This window comes from Ranitomeya imitator, chromosome 4 (assembly GCF_032444005.1).
Source record: "Ranitomeya imitator isolate aRanImi1 chromosome 4, aRanImi1.pri, whole genome shotgun sequence".
Taxonomy (NCBI): Eukaryota; Metazoa; Chordata; class Amphibia; order Anura; family Dendrobatidae; genus Ranitomeya; species Ranitomeya imitator.
In genome coordinates this window covers 265,920,861-265,938,428 of record NC_091285.1, presented here as the reverse complement: position 1 = coordinate 265,938,428, position 17,568 = coordinate 265,920,861, and the positions used below count along the sequence as shown (strand labels likewise).

General features: G+C 44.4%; 1 protein-coding gene across 1 annotated transcript in view; it reads left to right on the top strand.

Moving 5' to 3' along the window:
- The window catches only part of TRHDE (thyrotropin releasing hormone degrading enzyme), a 1,712,820-nt gene that overhangs the window by 249,459 nt on the left and 1,445,793 nt on the right, over positions 1-17,568 (top strand). The window lies entirely within an intron of this gene.

The following is a 17,568-nucleotide window of genomic DNA, read 5'->3' as shown; positions in this document are numbered from 1 at the left end:
CCCTATCTTTAACATTGGGTACACAGGCCATACGTATGTATGTGGATGCCTCCGCATGCATCTTCTTGATGCTGCTCTGACCTGCGTCAAACGCAACAAGTTAGGATTTTGTTGCAGTCGACGCAGCTTCAAAACGACAAATGTGGAGGCGTCTGCATACATTCGCATGGCCTGCATACCCAATGTTAAAGATAGGGTAAGCAGGACGCATGCAGATGTAGGCGGAGCTGAAGGAAGAGGTGCGGCAGTGGGTGGAGCTTCGCAGTGGAAGAAGGCTGCCATTCACAGCCCTGCCGAACGCTAGTGTGAAGCTAGCCTTAGACTTATAATAAGGTCCATCAGGTTTCTTTTAATATTCCTATTATCATACAGAAAAAATAGCAGGCTCCTATGCAGGTATGAATCTAGTCTTAGTATTATCTATGGGAACTCTAAATGTGAAACAAAAACAACAGTGTGGATTTTTAGAAAAATAAGCATTTTTATAGCTCTTATTGAAACTAATGAAAACCAATTCATTTTTGCGTTTATTTGTTAATGTCAAAAGACAATTATAAAAAAAGTTGTCAGGGTTGTAAGTAGAGATGGGTGGATCAGGCATAGTTTGAAATTACCTCTTCTCTCAAATTTTCCAAGGAAATTTGAATCGAAGAGAAGTTATTTGAATTGAATGTCCTTTCGGAACTCATAGCATAATAAACATAAAATGAAAAAATATATATTTTTGCTCACTTCAGCGCTCAATCTCTTGCCCTTCAGCTTCTATATTTACTTGTTCTGGTCCTCAATGTATATTCTCATCACATCAATGAGCACTGAATTCTGAGGCTTTTTCAAGCTAGTCTGGGACTTATGGCTCTAATGAGGCCAGAGACTTTTTTGCGCAATCGTGTAAAGTCACGGCAAAATGGAAGACAGCGAATAACAAAAAATATTGCATTTTGGAGAATTTGCATTTTTGTAATATTCCAGTAGAATGTAGTTCCACTCGTATATAATTGCTTTTCTCTAATTGTAAGGACAAACAATAGTCTGAACATTTGAACATTTTGTGAATAAGATCAGACCCAAAAATAATTGTAAAATACGTTTAACTGCCATATGTAGAGTTGAAATGGAATTTTTTCCCTAATGTAGGGCAATTAAAATTGGCCTAATTTTGTTTTCACCTTTGTAAAAAATAAACATTTTAAGTTATAGTTTGAACTCACTTGTGTCTTCTTTCAACTAAAACAACGACCAGAGGTATTTTTGTTTTAGCATTTTCATTTTTTGCTCCTCTTTTTCCCAGAGCAATAATTTTTTTATTTTTTGGTAAAAATGGCCATGTGAAGACTTGTTTTTTGTAGGACGAGTTGTACTTTTGAAAGACACCATTGGTTTTAACATACCGTGTGCTGAAAAAAGGGAAAAAAATTCCAAGTGCAAGCCCATAGTTGTTTTTTTTTTACCATGTTCTCTAAATGCTAAAACTGACCTGCCATTATGATTCTCCAGATCATTACAAGTTCATAGGTACCAAGCATGCGTAGGTTATTTTTTTATTTAAGTGGTAAAAAAAATACCAATATGTGCTTAAAAAAGCACCATTTTTTGATACCTGTAGCGTCTACATTTTTCATATTCTCAGGTTGGGTGAGAGTTTTTTTTTGAGCATCGAGCTGATGTTTTTAATTATATAATTTTTGTGCAAATATGAACTTTTGATCGCCCGTTATTGCATTTTAATGCAATGTTGTGGTGACCAAAAAAACATAATGCTGTTTAACGATTGAGTTAATTTTTTTTCAAATTGATAGATCGGGCAATTCCAAATACAGCGATACCAAATATGTGTATATTTGTTTTTGGTTTTTTTTGTTAATTTGAATGGGGCGAAAGCGGGGTGATTTTAACTTTTTTCTGTTTACGTTTTTGATATTTTTTAAAACCTTTTTTTTATTTTTTGCATGCTTCAATAGTCTCCTTGGTAGAATAGAAGCCACGGTTATCTGATCGGCTCTGCTACATACAGGCAATGATCAGATCACTTGTATGTAACAGAAATGCTCACTTGTTACCAGCGCTGACCTCCGGGTGGCGCTCATAGCAACCCGGCAGTGACAACCATAGAGGTCTGCCGGAGACCTCTGGTTGTCATGCCAACCCATCAGTGACAGCATCACCGATGGGTCAGATTTCTGGTGCGCTTGCCGGAAGCACTAGTCAAATGCCGATGTCAGAGATTGACAGAGGCATTCAACTAGTTAACAGCTGTGTGTGGGTCGTAATTCCACCCACGGTTGTAGCAGGCACATGTCAGCTGTATACATCAGCTGACATGTGCCCAGAAAGGTGCGGGCTCAGCGCCGAAGCCCACACCAAAAGGGGAGTCCGACATCAGCATACTATTACTCTCGATGTCAGAAAGGGGTTAAAATTATGTTATATAGTTTCAAAATTTCATATACTTTTAATCATTAGTTTAGTACATTTGGATAATTGGAACAATAATCCAAAACATTTTTCTAATAAAATACACAAGAGAAGATTACCAATTTTCCTCTGTCCCCGATTCTCAATTGAAATGTACTATATCCTATTACAACTGATTATTTCACAGTTTCATGTTGTTATGCTGTTGAGCTGCCAATTCTGAAGCAACTCTGCCAGAAAAAGATCTAACCTTACTAGTGTCAGCAGGTATATTATAACTCTCACTGATATTCTCTGAGATTTATACCATAAAAGCGCTAACTCTATATTTTAAACTCATAAGAACTAGAAAATGAAAGAGTCCATTGTAATAGGAGTTACAAACATTAAAATAACATTAAAACCTATTATTGAACACATCTTGCTAATGCCGTTAAAACATTGCTGACCTGCTGAGGCACGGAATCCAAAAAACCTCTAAAGTAAAGATTAAAATTTGGCATGCAAAATTGATTTGCATCAATGTTACTCAATGTGAATTGAATGTTTCTCCCGACCCCGAGCATAATAACTGCACACTGTAAAAACAAAAGTTTAATACTTCACCACTGACCAGTTCTTGTTGCTGCTACTTTAGATGAGAGAACATCGTCGGCTCCCTCCTTAGTTGGCAAGCTATAGTGCTTACTAGGGTTGAGCGAAACGGGTCGAACATTTTCAAAAGTCGCCGACTTTTGGCTAAGTCGGGGTTTCATGAAACCCGATCCGACCCCTGTGCGGGGTCGGCCATGCGGTACGCGACTTTCGCGCCAAAGTCGCGTTTCAATGACGCGAAAAGCGCCATTTCTCAGCCAATGAAGGTAAACGCAGAGTGTGGGCAGCGTGATGACATAGGTCCTGGTCCCCACCATCTTAGAGAAGGGCATTGCAGTGATTGGCTTGCTGTCTGCGACGTCACAGGGGCTATAAAGAGGCGTTCCCGCCGACCGCCATCTTACTGCTGCTGATCTGAGCTTAGGGAGAGGTTGCTGCCGCTTTGTCAGAAGCAGGGATAGCGTTAGGCAGGGTCCATTAACCACAAAACCGCTTGTGCTGCAGCGATTTGCACTGTCCAACACCACCCTCGGTGTGCAGGGACAGTGGAAGTTTTTTTTTTTTTTTTTTTCCCCTCAGCGCTGTAGCTCATTGGGCTGCCCTAGAAGGCTCCCTGATAGCTGCATTGCTGTGTGTACGCCGCTGTGCAAACCAACTGCTTTTTTCAAAGCACAAATCCTCTTGTTCCTTCCTTTCTGCACAGCTATCTTTTTTGTTTGTCCACACTTTTTATTTCATTTGTGCATCAGTCCACTCCTTATTGCTGCCTGCCATACCTGGCTGAGATTACTGCAGGCAGGGAGATAGTAGCTGCCTGCCATACCTGGCTGAGATTACTGCAGGCAGGGAGATAGTAATTGTAGGACATTCCCTGTTTTTTTTTTGTTTTTTTTTTTGGTGGGAGATTAAGATTGGCAATTTGGCATTTCTGCTAGAGTGCCATCCCTGTGTGTGCCATCTCTCTCACATAGTGGGCCATAGAAAGCCTTTTCATTTTTCTGTATTTTTTTTTGTGGGGTGTATAAATTCTCCCTGATAAAAATACAGTGGGAGATTAATATTGGCCTTTGGGCTTGTGTGCCAGTCCTGAGTGTGCCATCTCTCTCACAAATAGTGGGCCATAGAAAGCCTATTTTATTTTTTTTTGGGTTTTATAAATTCTCCCTGAAAAAAAGGGAGATTAATATTGGCCTCTGGGCTTGTGTGCCAGTCCTGAGCGTGCCATCTGTGCCAGCCCTGAGCGTGCCATCTCTCTCACAAATAGTGGGCCATAGAAAGCCTATTTAATTTTTTTTTTGGTTTTATAAATTCTCCCTGAAAAAAAGGGAGATTAATATTGGCCTCTGGGCTTGTGTGCCAGTTGTGAGCGTGCCATCTGTGCCAGTCCTGAGCGTGCCATCTCTCTCACAAATAGTGGGCCATAGAAAGCCTATTTAATTTTTTTTTTTGTTTTATAAATTTTCCCTGAAAAAAGGGAGATTAATATTGGCCTCTGGGCTTGTGTGCCAGTTGTGAGCGTGCCATCTGTGCCAGTCCTGAGCGTGCCATCTCTCTCACAAATAGTGGGCCATAGAAAGCCTATTTAATTTTTTTTTTGGTTTTATAAATTTTCCCTGAAAAAAGGGAGATTAATATTGGCCTCTGGGCTTGTGTGCCAGTTGTGAGCGTGCCATCTGTGCCAGTCCTGAGCGTGCCATCTCTCTCACAAATAGTGGGCCATAGAAAGCCTATTTAAATATTTTTTTGGTTTTATAAATTCTCCCAGAAAAAAAGGGAGATTAATATTGGCCTCTGGGCTTCTGTGCCAGTCCTGAGCGTGCCATCTGTGCCAGTCCTGAGCGTCCCATCTCTCTCACAAATAGTGGGCCATAGAAAGCCTATTTTTTTTTTTTTTTGGGTTTTAGAAATTCTCCCTGGAAAAAAAAAGGGAGATTAATATTGCCCTTTGGGCTTGTGTGCCAGTACTAAGCGTTCCATCTCTCTCTCTCTCTCAGTCAGTGGGCCATAGAACGCCTATTTTTGGTTTTATTTGTTTTCTAAATTCTCCCTGAAAAAATCATTTTATTTTATTTGGTTTCTAAATTCTTCCTGATAAAATCATATTTTTTTTATTATTTTTTTTTCTAAAGTCTCCCTGAAAAAAAAAAAAAAAAAAAAAAAACAGTGGGAGATTAATATTGGCCTTTCTGCTTGTGTGCCAGTCTTGACTCCTGGGTGCGTCATCTCTCAGTCAGTGGGCCATAGAACGCCTATTTTTGGTTTTATTTGTTTTATAAATTCTCCCTGAAAAAATCATTTTATTTTATTTGGTTTCTAAATTCTTCCTGATAAAATCATATTTTTTTTATTATTTTTTTTTCTAAAGTCTCCCTGAAAAAAAAAAAAAAAAACAACCAAAAAAAACAGTGGGAGATTAATATTGGCCTTTCTGCTTGTGTGCCAGTCTTGACTCCTGGGTGTGCCATCTCTCTCTCTCTCTCTCTCTCTCTCTCTCCAATTGTGGTCCATAGAAAGCCTATATTTTTTTTCCTTGATTTGGGTTCCAAAATCTACCAGAGAAAATAACTACATCAATCATTGGTAGAAAAATATTGGCCTCTGGGCTTGTGTGCCACTCCTGACTCCTGTGTGCGTCATCTCTCAGTCAGTGGGCCATAGAACGCCTATTTTTGTTTTTATTTGTTTTATAAATTCTCCCTGAAAAAATCATTTTATTTTATTTGGTTTCTAAATTCTTCCTGATAAAATCATATTTTTTTTATTATTTTTTTTTCTAAAGTCTCCCTGAAAAAAAAAAAAAAAAAAACAACCAAAAAAAACAGTGGGAGATTAATATTGGCCTTTCTGCTTGTGTGCCAGTCTTGACTCCTGGGTGTGCCATCTCTCTCTCTCTCTCTCTCTCTCTCCAATTGTGGTCCATAGAAAGCCTATATTTTTTTTCCTTGATTTGGGTTCCAAAATCTACCAGAGAAAATAACTACATCAATCATTGGTAGAAAAATATTGGCCTCTGGGCTTGTGTGCCACTCCTGACTCCTGTGTGCGTCATCTCTCAGTCAGTGAGCCATAGAACGCCTATTTTTGTTTTTATTTTTTTTATAAATTCTCCCTGAAAAAATCATTTTATTTTATTTGGTTTCTAAATTCTTCCTGATAAAATCATATTTTTTTTATTATTTTTTTTTCTAAAGTCTCCCTGAAAAAAAAAAAAAAAAAACAAACAAAAAAAACAGTGGGAGATTAATATTGGCCTTTCTGCTTGTGTGCCAGTCTTGACTCCTGGGTGTGCCCTCTCTCTCTCTCTCTCTCTCTCTCTCCAATTGTGGTCCATAGAAAGCCTATATTTTTTTTCCTTGATTTGGGTTCCAAAATCTACCAGAGAAAATAACTACATCAATCATTGGTAGAAAAATATTGGCCTCTGGGCTTGTGTGCCACTCCTGACTCCTGTGTGCGTCATCTCTCAGTCAGTGGGCCATAGAACGCCTATTTTTGTTTTTATTTGTTTTATAAATTCTCCCTGAAAAAATAATTTTATTTTATTTGGTTTCTAAATTCTTCCTGATAAAATCATATTTTTTTTATTATTTTTTTTTCTAAAGTCTCCCTGAAAAAAAAAAAAAAAAAACAAACCCCCCAAAAAAATGGGAGATTAATATTGGCCTTTCTGCTTGTGTGCCAGTCTTGACTCCTGGGTGTGCCATCTCTCTCTCTCTCTCTCTCTCTCTCTCTCTCTCTCTCTCCAATTGTGGTCCATAGAAAGCCTATATTTTTTTTCCTTGATTTGGGTTCCAAAATCTACCAGAGAAAATAACTCCATCAATCATTGGTAGAAAAATATTGGCCTCTGGGCTTGTGTGCCACTCCTGATTCCTGTGTGCGTCATCTCTCACTCAGTGGCCCATAGAAAGCATATAGTTTGTTACATTTGTTTTCTAAATTCTCCCTGCAAAAATCTATTTTTTTTTTTTGGGGGGGTTTCTAAAGTGTTCCTGAAAAAAATAAAAATAAAAAAAAAATAATAGTGTGACATTAATATTAACATTTGTGCTTCAGTGACAGTCCTGCGTGTGGGGCATCTCTCTAATTTGCAGCCACCAAAAAAAGAGTGTGTAACATTGGGCCTGATTTTCGCTGTGGTCTCACCAACCTGTAAAGGGGTAGCTAAATCATACTGAAGTTATAGCTCACCGTGTAAGTTGTGTGACTGCAACAAATAACGTTAGTTTGGTTACGTTTTTAAAACAATGAGGAAGTCTAGTGGAAGAGGTCGTGGCCGGGGGCGTTCATTGTCAGCTGGTAATGAGGGTAGTGGTAGTGGTGGAGCATCAGGTGGTCGTGGGGAAAAAAATATTGCACCTAAGTCTGGAGCTGTGGAGCCAGGTTCGTCGTCCGGCTACACAAGGCCTCGAACGCTCCCTTTTCTGGGATTAGGAAAACCGCTTTTAAAGCCGGAGCAGCAAGAGCAAGTTTTGGCTTATCTTGCTGACTCAGCCTCTAGCTCTTTTGCCTCCTCTCGTGAAACTGGTAAAAGTAAAAGCAGCGCGTCGTTAGTGGATGTTCACGGTCAGGGACAAGTCACTTCCTTGTCCTCTTCAGCAAAAACAACAACAGAGAAGAATGCAGCAGGCGACACAACGGGTTACTCCATGGAGCTCTTTACACATACCGTCCCTGGCTTAGAAATTGAAGCAGTTAACAGTCCATGCCCATTACAAATTGAATCTGACATGGAGTGCACTGACGCACAGCCACAGCCAGACTACTATGCTGGTCCTTTGACTCAGACCACAACATTGCCCTCGCAGGGTGCTGATCAAGAATCAGACCCTGATGAGACTATGTTGCCCCATCACGAACGCTATACCACCGAACGACACGGTGACACAGACGAAGTTGCGCAGGAGGTGCAAGAAGAGTTATTAGATGACCCAGTTCTTGACCCCGATTGGCAGCCATTGGGGGAACAGGGTGCAGGCGGCAGCAGTTCTGAAGCAGAGGAGGAGGAGGGGCCGCAGCAGGCATCAACATCGCCACAGGTTCCATCTGCCGGGCCCGTATCTTGCCCAAAACGCGTGGCAAAGCCAAAACCTGGTGGAGGACAGCGTGGCCATCCGGTTAAAGCTCAGTCTGCAATGCCTGAAAAGGTATCCGATGCTAGAAAGAGTGCAGTCTGGCATTTTTTTAAACAACATCCAATTGATCAGCGCAAAGTCATCTGTCAAAAATGTTCTACTTCCTTAAGCAGAGGTCAGAATCTGAAAAGTCTCAATACTAGTTGCATGCATAGACATTTAACCACCATGCATTTGAAAGCTTGGACTAACTACCAAACGTCCCTTAAGGTTGTTGCACCCTCGGCCAATGAAGCTAGTCATCAACGCAACATCCCTTCCGGCAGTGTAGGACCACCATTTAGCGCACCACCTGCTGTATCTGTGCAGGTATCTTTGCCAGGCCAAAGCAGTCAGGGTCAGGGAATCACCAGTTTCGTAGTAGGAAACACTGCATCTAGGGCACCGGCGGCAACAATACCATCTCCCACCGTCTCTCAGTCTGCCATGTCCACCGGCACCCCCGCTAGTTCCACGATCTCCAGCTCTCCAGTCCAGCTCACCCTACATGAGACTATGGTTAGAAAAAGGAAATACTTAGCCTCGCATCCGCGTACACAGGGTTTGAACGCCCACATAGCTAGACTAATCTCGTTAGAGATGATGCCCTACCGGTTAGTTGAAAGCGAAGCTTTCAAAGACCTGATGGACTACGCTGTACCACGCTACGAGCTACCCAGTCGACACTTTTTTTCCAGAAAAGCCATCCCAGCCCTCCACCAGCATGTTAAAGAGCGCATCGTCCATGCACTCAGGCAATCTGTGAGCACAAAGGTGCACCTGACAACAGATGCATGGACCAGTAGGCATGGCCAGGGACGTTACGTGTCCATCACGGCACACTGGGTAAATGTGGTGGATTCAGGGTCCACAGGGGACAGCAAGTTTGGGACAGTTCTGCCTAGCCCACGGTCTAGTAAACAGTTGTCTGTAGCCGTTCGCACCCCCTCCTCCTCCTCCTCCTCCTCGTCCTCCTGCAGAAGCAAGAGCTCGTCCACAGACCGCAGTCGCACAAACACTCCATCCGCACCTGCCACTGTTGCACACCAGGTCTCCCATTATGGGGCAGCTACTGGCATACGTCAGCAGGCTGTATTGGCTATGAAGTGTTTGGGCGACAATAGACACACCGCGGAAGTTCTGTCCGAGTTCTTGCAGCAAGAAACGCAGTCGTGGCTGGGCACTGTAGATCTTGAGGCAGGCAAGGTAGTGAGTGATAACGGAAGGAATTTCATGGCTGCCATCTCCCTTTCCCAACTGAAACACATTCCTTGCCTGGCTCACACCTTAAACCTGGTGGTGCAGTGCTTCCTGAAAAGTTATCCGGGGTTATCCGACCTGCTCCTCAAAGTGCGTGGACTTTGCGCACATATCCGCCGTTCGCCTGTACACTCCAGCCGTATGCAGACCTATCAGCGTTCTTTGAACCTTCCCCAGCATCGCCTAATCATAGACGTTGCAACAAGGTGGAACTCAACACTGCACATGCTTCAGAGACTGTGCGAACAGAGGCGGGCTGTTATGTTTTTGTGGGAGGATACACATACACGGGCAGGCAGTAGGATGGCAGACATGGAGTTGTCAGGTGTGCAGTGGTCGAAGATTCAAGACATGTGTCAAGTCCTTCAGTGTTTTGAGGAATGCACACGGCTGGTTAGTGCAGACAACGCCATAATAAGCATGAGCATCCCCCTAATGCGTCTGCTGATGCAAAGTTTGACGCACATAAAGGATCAGGCGTCTGCACCAGAGGAAGAGGAAAGCCTTGATGACAGTCAGCGATTGTCTGGTCAGGGCAGTGTACATGACGAGGTACCGGGCGAAGAGGAGGTGGAGGATGAGGAGGATGATGGGGATGAGTATATTTTTAATGAGGAAGCTTTCCCGGGGGCACGGGAAATTGGTGGCGTGGCAAGGCCGGGTTCTGGTTTTTTGAGGGACACAAGTGACGTAGATTTGCCTGCAACTGCCCCTCAACCAAGCACAACCGCAGATTTGACAACGGGAACTTTGGCCCACATGGCGGATTATGCCTTGCGTATCCTCAAAAGGGACACACGCATTACAAAAATGATGAACGATGACGATTACTGGTTGGCCTGCCTCCTTGATCCTCGCTATAAAGGCAAATTGCAAAATATTATGCCACATGAGAACTTGGAACTAATATTAGCAACAAAACAATCAACTCTTGTTGACCGTTTGCTTCTGGCATTCCCTGCACACAGCGCCCGTGATCGTTCTCACACGAGCTCCAGGGGCCAGCAGACCAGAGGTGTTAGAGGGGCAGAAATCAGAAGTGGCGTTGGCCAGAGGGGTTTTCTGACCAGGTTGTGGAGTGATTTTTCTATGACCGCAGACAGGACAGGTACTGCAGCATCAATTCAAAGTGACAGGAGACAACATTTGTCCAGTATGGTTACAAACTATTTTTCATCCCTTATCGACGTTCTCCCTCAACCGTCATTCCCATTTGATTACTGGGCATCCAAATTAGACACCTGGCCAGAATTGGCAGAATATGCATTGCAGGAGCTTGCTTGCCCGGCAGCTAGTGTCCTATCAGAAAGAGTATTCAGTGCTGCAGGTTCAATACTAACAGAAAAAAGGACTCGTCTGGCTACCCAAAATGTAGATGATCTAACCTTCATTAAAATGAACCACAACTGGATTTCAAAATCTTTTGCCCCACCCTGCCCAGCTGACACCTAGCTTTCCTATGAAAAGGTCTTGCCTGTGGACTATTCTGAATGACTTTTCCAATCTCGTAATTTTCTTCACCTGATTGTCCAGCATACGACATGTTTCCACCTCACGAAATGGCCAAACTCCCCACACGGGGCCGTGCTATCGCCACTTTGCGCTTGGACCCTTGAGAGTGCTGTTTGTCTGAAGAGGTGGGTGTGGCCGCTTTTGGTCGACGGCACTGCCACTGGGTCCCTCATAGTACAATAAAGTGTCTCTGGCGGTGGTGGTGCGCACCCAACGTCAGACACACCGTTGTAATATGAGGGGCCCTGTGCCTGTACCGCCGGCCACAAGACAGTTCCCCCCCCCAGCTCAAACAGTGCTCTACCACTAGCAAAATTATCTCTCACAGCTTCACCAATGTGTAGTCTAGGCGCTGACATCCTTCAATGCCTGGCACTGACAATACCATTGTTTTGACATTTTTGTTATGTTAGGCCTTCGAAGCCTGTCTGCGGTCCCTTCTTTCTACAACTACTACACTGACCAGGCCACTGCTGGCCGTGTTACCCTGGAACCAATTTAAAAGTGCCTACAGTCAGCCCAATTTTGTTATGTTAGGCCTTCGAAGACTGTCTGCCGTCACTCCTTCCACTAGACTTCCACTGACCATACACTGCTGCCCATGTACCCCTGGAACCAATTTAAAGTGCCTACAGCCAGCCCAATTTTGTTATGTTAGGCCTTCGAAGCCTGTCTGCGGTCACTCCTTCCACTAGACTTCCACTGACCAGACCACTGCTGCCCGTGTACCCCTGGAACCAATTTAAAAGTGCCTACAGCCAGCCCAAGTTTGTTATGTTAGGCCTTGGAAGCCTGTCTGCGGTCACTCCTTCCACTAGACTTCCACTGACCATACACTGCTGCCCATGTACCCCTGGAACAAATTTAAAAGTGCCTACAGCCAGCCCAAGTTTGTTATGTTAGGCCTTCGAAGCCTGTCTGCGTCCCGTTCTTTCAACTACAACTACACTGACCAGGCCACTGATGGCCGTGTTCCCTTGGAACCAATTTTAACTTGCCTACAGCCAGCCCTATGTTATTATGTTAGGCCTTCGAAGCCTGTCTGCGGTCACTCCTTCCACTAGACTTCCACAGACCAGACCACTGCTGCCCGTGTACCCCTGGAACCAATTTAAAAGTGCCTACAGCCAGCCCAAGTTTGTTATGTTAGGCCTTGGAAGCCTGTCTGCGGTCACTCCTTCCACTAGACTTCCACTGACCAGACCACTGCTGCCCGTGTACCCCTGGAACCAATTTAAAAGTGCCTACAGCCAGCCCAAGTTTGTTATGTTAGGCCTTGGAAGCCTGTCTGCGGTCACTCCTTCCACTACACTTCCACTGACCAGACCACTGCTGCCCGTGTACCCCTGGAACCAATTTAAAAGTGCCTACAGCCAGCCCAAGTTTGTTATGTTAGGCCTTGGAAGCCTGTCTGCGGTCACTCCTTCCACTAGACTTCCACAGACCAGACCACTGCTGCCCGTGTACCCCTGGAACCAATTTAAAAGTGCCTACAGCCAGCCCAAGTTTGTTATGTTAGGCCTTGGAAGCCTGTCTGCGGTCACTCCTTCCACTAGACTTCCACTGACCAGACCACTGCTGCCCGTGTACCCCTGGAACCAATTTAAAAGTGCCTACAGCCAGCCCAAGTTTGTTATGTTAGGCCTTGGAAGCCTGTCTGCGGTCACTCCTTCCACTAGACTTCCACTGACCATACACTGCTGCCCATGTACCCCTGGAACAAATTTAAAAGTGCCTACAGCCAGCCCAAGTTTGTTATGTTAGGCCTTCGAAGCCTGTCTGCGTCCCGTTCTTTCAACTACAACTACACTGACCAGGCCACTGATGGCCGTGTTCCCTTGGAACCAATTTTAACTTGCCTACAGCCAGCCCTATGTTATTATGTTAGGCCTTCGAAGCCTGTCTGCGGTCACTCCTTCCACTAGACTTCCACAGACCAGACCACTGCTGCCCGTGTACCCCTGGAACCAATTTAAAAGTGCCTACAGCCAGCCCAAGTTTGTTATGTTAGGCCTTGGAAGCCTGTCTGCGGTCACTCCTTCCACTAGACTTCCACTGACCAGACCACTGCTGCCCGTGTACCCCTGGAACCAATTTAAAAGTGCCTACAGGCAGCCCAAGTTTGTTATGTTAGGCCTTGGAAGCCTGTCTGCGGTCACTCCTTCCACTAGACTTCCACTGACCAGACCACTGCTGCCCGTGTACCCCTGGAACCAATTTAAAAGTGCCTACAGCCAGCCCAAGTTTGTTATGTTAGGCCTTGGAAGCCTGTCTGCGGTCACTCCTTCCACTAGGCTTCCACTGACCAGACCACTGCTGCCCGTGTACCCCTGGAACCAATTTAAAAGTGCCTACAGCCAGCCCAAGTTTGTTATGTTAGGCCTTGGAAGCCTGTCTGCGGTCACTCCTTCCACTAGACTTCCACTGACCAGACCACTGCTGCCCGTGTACCCCTGGAACCAATTTAAAAGTGCCTACAGCCAGCCCAAGTTTGTTATGTTAGGCCTTGGAAGCCTGTCTGCGGTCACTCCTTCCACTAGACTTCCACAGACCAGACCACTGCTGCCCGTGTACCCCTGGAACCAATTTAAAAGTGCCTACAGCCAGCCCAATTTTGTTAGGTTAGGCCTTGGAAGCCTGTCTGCGGTCACTCCTTCCACTAGACTTCCACTGACCAGACCACTGCTGCCCGTGTACCCCTGGAACCAATTTAAAAGTGCCTACAGCCAGCCCAAGTTTGTTATGTTAGGCCTTGGAAGCCTGTCTGCGGTCACTCCTTCCACTAGACTTCCACTGACCATACACTGCTGCCCATGTACCCCTGGAACAAATTTAAAAGTGCCTACAGCCAGCCCAAGTTTGTTATGTTAGGCCTTCGAAGCCTGTCTGCGTCCCGTTCTTTCAACTACAACTACACTGACCAGGCCACTGATGGCCGTGTTCCCTTGGAACCAATTTTAACTTGCCTACAGCCAGCCCTATGTTATTATGTTAGGCCTTCGAAGCCTGTCTGCGTCCCGTTCTTTCAACTACAACTACACTGACCAGGCCACTGATGGCCGTGTTCCCCTGGAACCAATTTTAACTTGCCTACAGCCAGCCCAATGTTAGGCCTTTGATGCCTGTCTGCCGTCACTCCTTCCACTAGGCCTCCACTGACCTGTCTATTGCTGCCCGTGTACCCCTTGAACCAACATCATTAAATATAAAAAAAATTAATTTGATTATAAAAAATAAGATCGTGTTGAGATCTCAAATGCAGACATTTTAACAATCAAAACAAACACACAACAAATATCTGGAACTGTACTACAAAGGTCCAACAGCTACAATTTCTTTCTCCTGCAAGAAGTTAACTGAAAGTTTTTTGGAGTTGTTAACACAGATATGGCATCCACCGAGTGTTGTCCTGTCGCGTCTCCTTTAAATTATTTCCAATAAGATGTTAAACTATTAATTTAATAAAATCAATAATTAAAAAAATAATTGAGTAAGTCAAAAGCACATTGCAAATAAACATTAATTACAAATCAAGAAGCATGGCGCGTCCGAGGGTGAGTAGATACCGAATAAGAATATAATCACCCTCGGACGCGCAATGCTTATTTACAACAGCCTTCCTTCCTAAGAATCAGCCCTTCCGTGGTGTAGAGAGAGGTTGTGTTACACTCCAAGGTGTTCCCCAGGTTGCCTTTCCTGAGCTTCGATCTTCCGGCTCTCGTTTAGTAGCTGTTGGAAACTACGCTGCATTAGGCCTACTAATTGTGTATGGGTGAAACAGTGGCGCATCTGCGGTCCCTCCTTCCACTAGGCCTCCACTGACCTGTCTACTGCGGCCCGTGTACCCCTTGAACCAACCTAATAAAATATTTAAAAAATTAATTTGATTATAAAAAATAAGATCGTGTTGAGATCTCAAATGCAGACATTTTAACAATCAAAACAAACACACAACAAATATCTGGAACTGTACTACAAAGGTCCAACAGCTACAATTTCTTTCTCCTGCAAGAAGTTAACTGAAAGTTTTTTGGAGTTGTTAACACAGATATGGCATCCACCGAGTGTTGTCCTGTCGCGTCTCCTTTAAATTATTTCCAATAAGATGTTAAACTATTAATTTAATAAAATCAATAATTAAAAAAATAATTGAGTAAGTCAAAAGCACATTGCAAATAAACATTAATTACAAATCAAGAAGCATGGCGCGTCCGAGGGTGAGTAGATACCGAATAAGAATATAATCACCCTCGGACGCGCAATGCTTATTTACAACAGCCTTCCTTCCTAAGAATCAGCCCTTCCGTGGTGTAGAGAGAGGTTGTGTTACACTCCAAGGTGTTCCCCAGGTTGCCTTTCCTGAGCTTCGATCTTCCGGCTCTCGTTTAGTAGCTGTTGGAAACTACGCTGCATTAGGCCTACTAATTGTGTATGGGTGAAACAGTGGCGCATCTGCGGTCCCTCCTTCCACTAGGCCTCCACTGACCTGTCTACTGCGGCCCGTGTACCCCTTGAACCAACCTAATAAAATATTTAAAAAATTAATTTGATTATAAAAAATAAGATCGTGTTGAGATCTCAAATGCAGACATTTTAACAATCAAAACAAACACACAACAAATATCTGGAACTGTACTACAAAGGTCCAACAGCTACAATTTCTTTCTCCTGCAAGAAGTTAACTGAAAGTTTTTTGGAGTTGTTAACACAGATATGGCATCCACCGAGTGTTGTCCTGTCGCGTCTCCTTTAAATTATTTCCAATAAGATGTTAAACTATTAATTTAATAAAATCAATAATTAAAAAAATAATTGAGTAAGTCAAAAGCACATTGCAAATAAACATTAATTACAAATCAAGAAGCATGGCGCGTCCGAGGGTGAGTAGATACCGAATAAGAATATAATCACCCTCGGATGCGCAATGCTTATTTACAACAGCCTTCCTTCCTAAGAATCAGCCCTTTCGTGGTGTAGAGAGAGGTTGTGTTACACTCCAAGGTGTTCCCCGGGTTGCCTTTCATGAGCTTCGATCTTCCGGCTCTCGTTTAGTAGTTGGTGGAAACTACGCTGCATTAGGCCTACAAATTTGGTATGGGGTGTAGAGACAGGTTGTGTTACACTCCAAGGTGTTCCCCAGGTTGCCTTTCCTGAGCTTCGATCTTCATGCTCTCGTTTAGTAGGTGTCGGAAAGTAGGCTGCATTAGGCCTACAAATTGGGTATGGGGTGGAGAGAGATGGTGTGTTACACTCCAAGGTGTTCCCCAGGTTTCCTTGCCATTGCTTCGGTCTTCCGACTCTCGTTTAGTAGTTGTAGAAAAGTACACAGCATTAGGCCTACAAAATGGGTATGGGGTGGAGAGAGATGGTGTGTTACACTCCAAGGTGTTCCCCAGGTTGCCTTTCCTGAGCTTCGATCTTCATGCTCTCGTTTAGTAGGTGTCGGAAAGTAGGCTGCATTAGGCCTAAAAAATGGGGAATGGGGTGGAGAGAGATGGTGTGTTACACTCCAAGGTGTTCCCCAGGTTTCCTTGCCATTGCTTCGGTCTTCCGACTCTCGTTTAGTAGTTGTAGAAAAGTACACTGCATTAGGCCTAAAAAATGGGTATGGGGTGGAGAGAGATGGTGTGTTACACTCCAAGGTGTTCCCCAGGTTGCCTTTCCTGAGCTTCGATCTTCATGCTCTCGTTTAGTAGGTGTCGGAAAGTAGGCTGCATTAGGCCTACAAATTGGGTATGGGGTGGAGAGAGATGGTGTGTTACACTCCAAGGTGTTCCCCAGGTTTCCTTGCCATTGCTTCGGTCTTCCGACTCTCGTTTAGTAGTTGTAGAAAAGTACACAGCATTAGGCCTACAAAATGGGTATGGGGTGGAGAGAGATGGTGTGTTACACTCCAAGGTGTTCCCCAGGTTGCCTTTCCTGAGCTTCTATCTTCAGGCTCTCATTAAATTGTGGTTAAATGGAACAACTGCATTTGGCGTACTAGTTGGTTTGGGGCCTACTATCGGTGTCTGCCACTCCTTGCTGTTCTCCTGGTTTCCTGTCCTGAAATACCATTTTCAGCCTCTCGTTAAGTAGTTGTTAATGTTAGACTGCATTTGGCCTACTAGTTGGGTTGGGGCCTACTATCGGTGTCTGCCACTCCTTGCTGTTCTCCTCCACTGAACAAAGCTGTGCCGCCTGTTTACTACGGTTGCCAATTTTGAACTGCATTTCGACTACTTACTGATTTGGCCCTACTCTCTGTGTCAGCCTCTCATTCCAGTTGTCCTCCACTGCAATGCCCCCTGGTTATTCCTGTGTTACCAATTTTGAACTGCATTTAGCCCACTTTCTTCTTTGGGCCTATATCTGTGTTTCCACTTCATCGTGCCCATTGCCCAGCCAGTGATAGATGAGTCTGCTGGTACATTGACCCATAACGCAACATTCCCCGTGCACGCTACACAACAACATTGTGACCCTGCTGAAAGTCAGGTTGCTCTTCCCGCATACCATACCACCTTACACGGGGACAAAGAGGAAGGTGCAGATGAAAGTGCAGGTTCCTTCATCAGGTGGGGGGAGGAATACTAGTTGGCGACGTCACTGGCACAGGGCCTCTCATAGTACGCAAAAGTGTTGCTGCCGGTGGGAGGCGCCCCCGCCGTGCAAACACACCGCTGTACTTTGA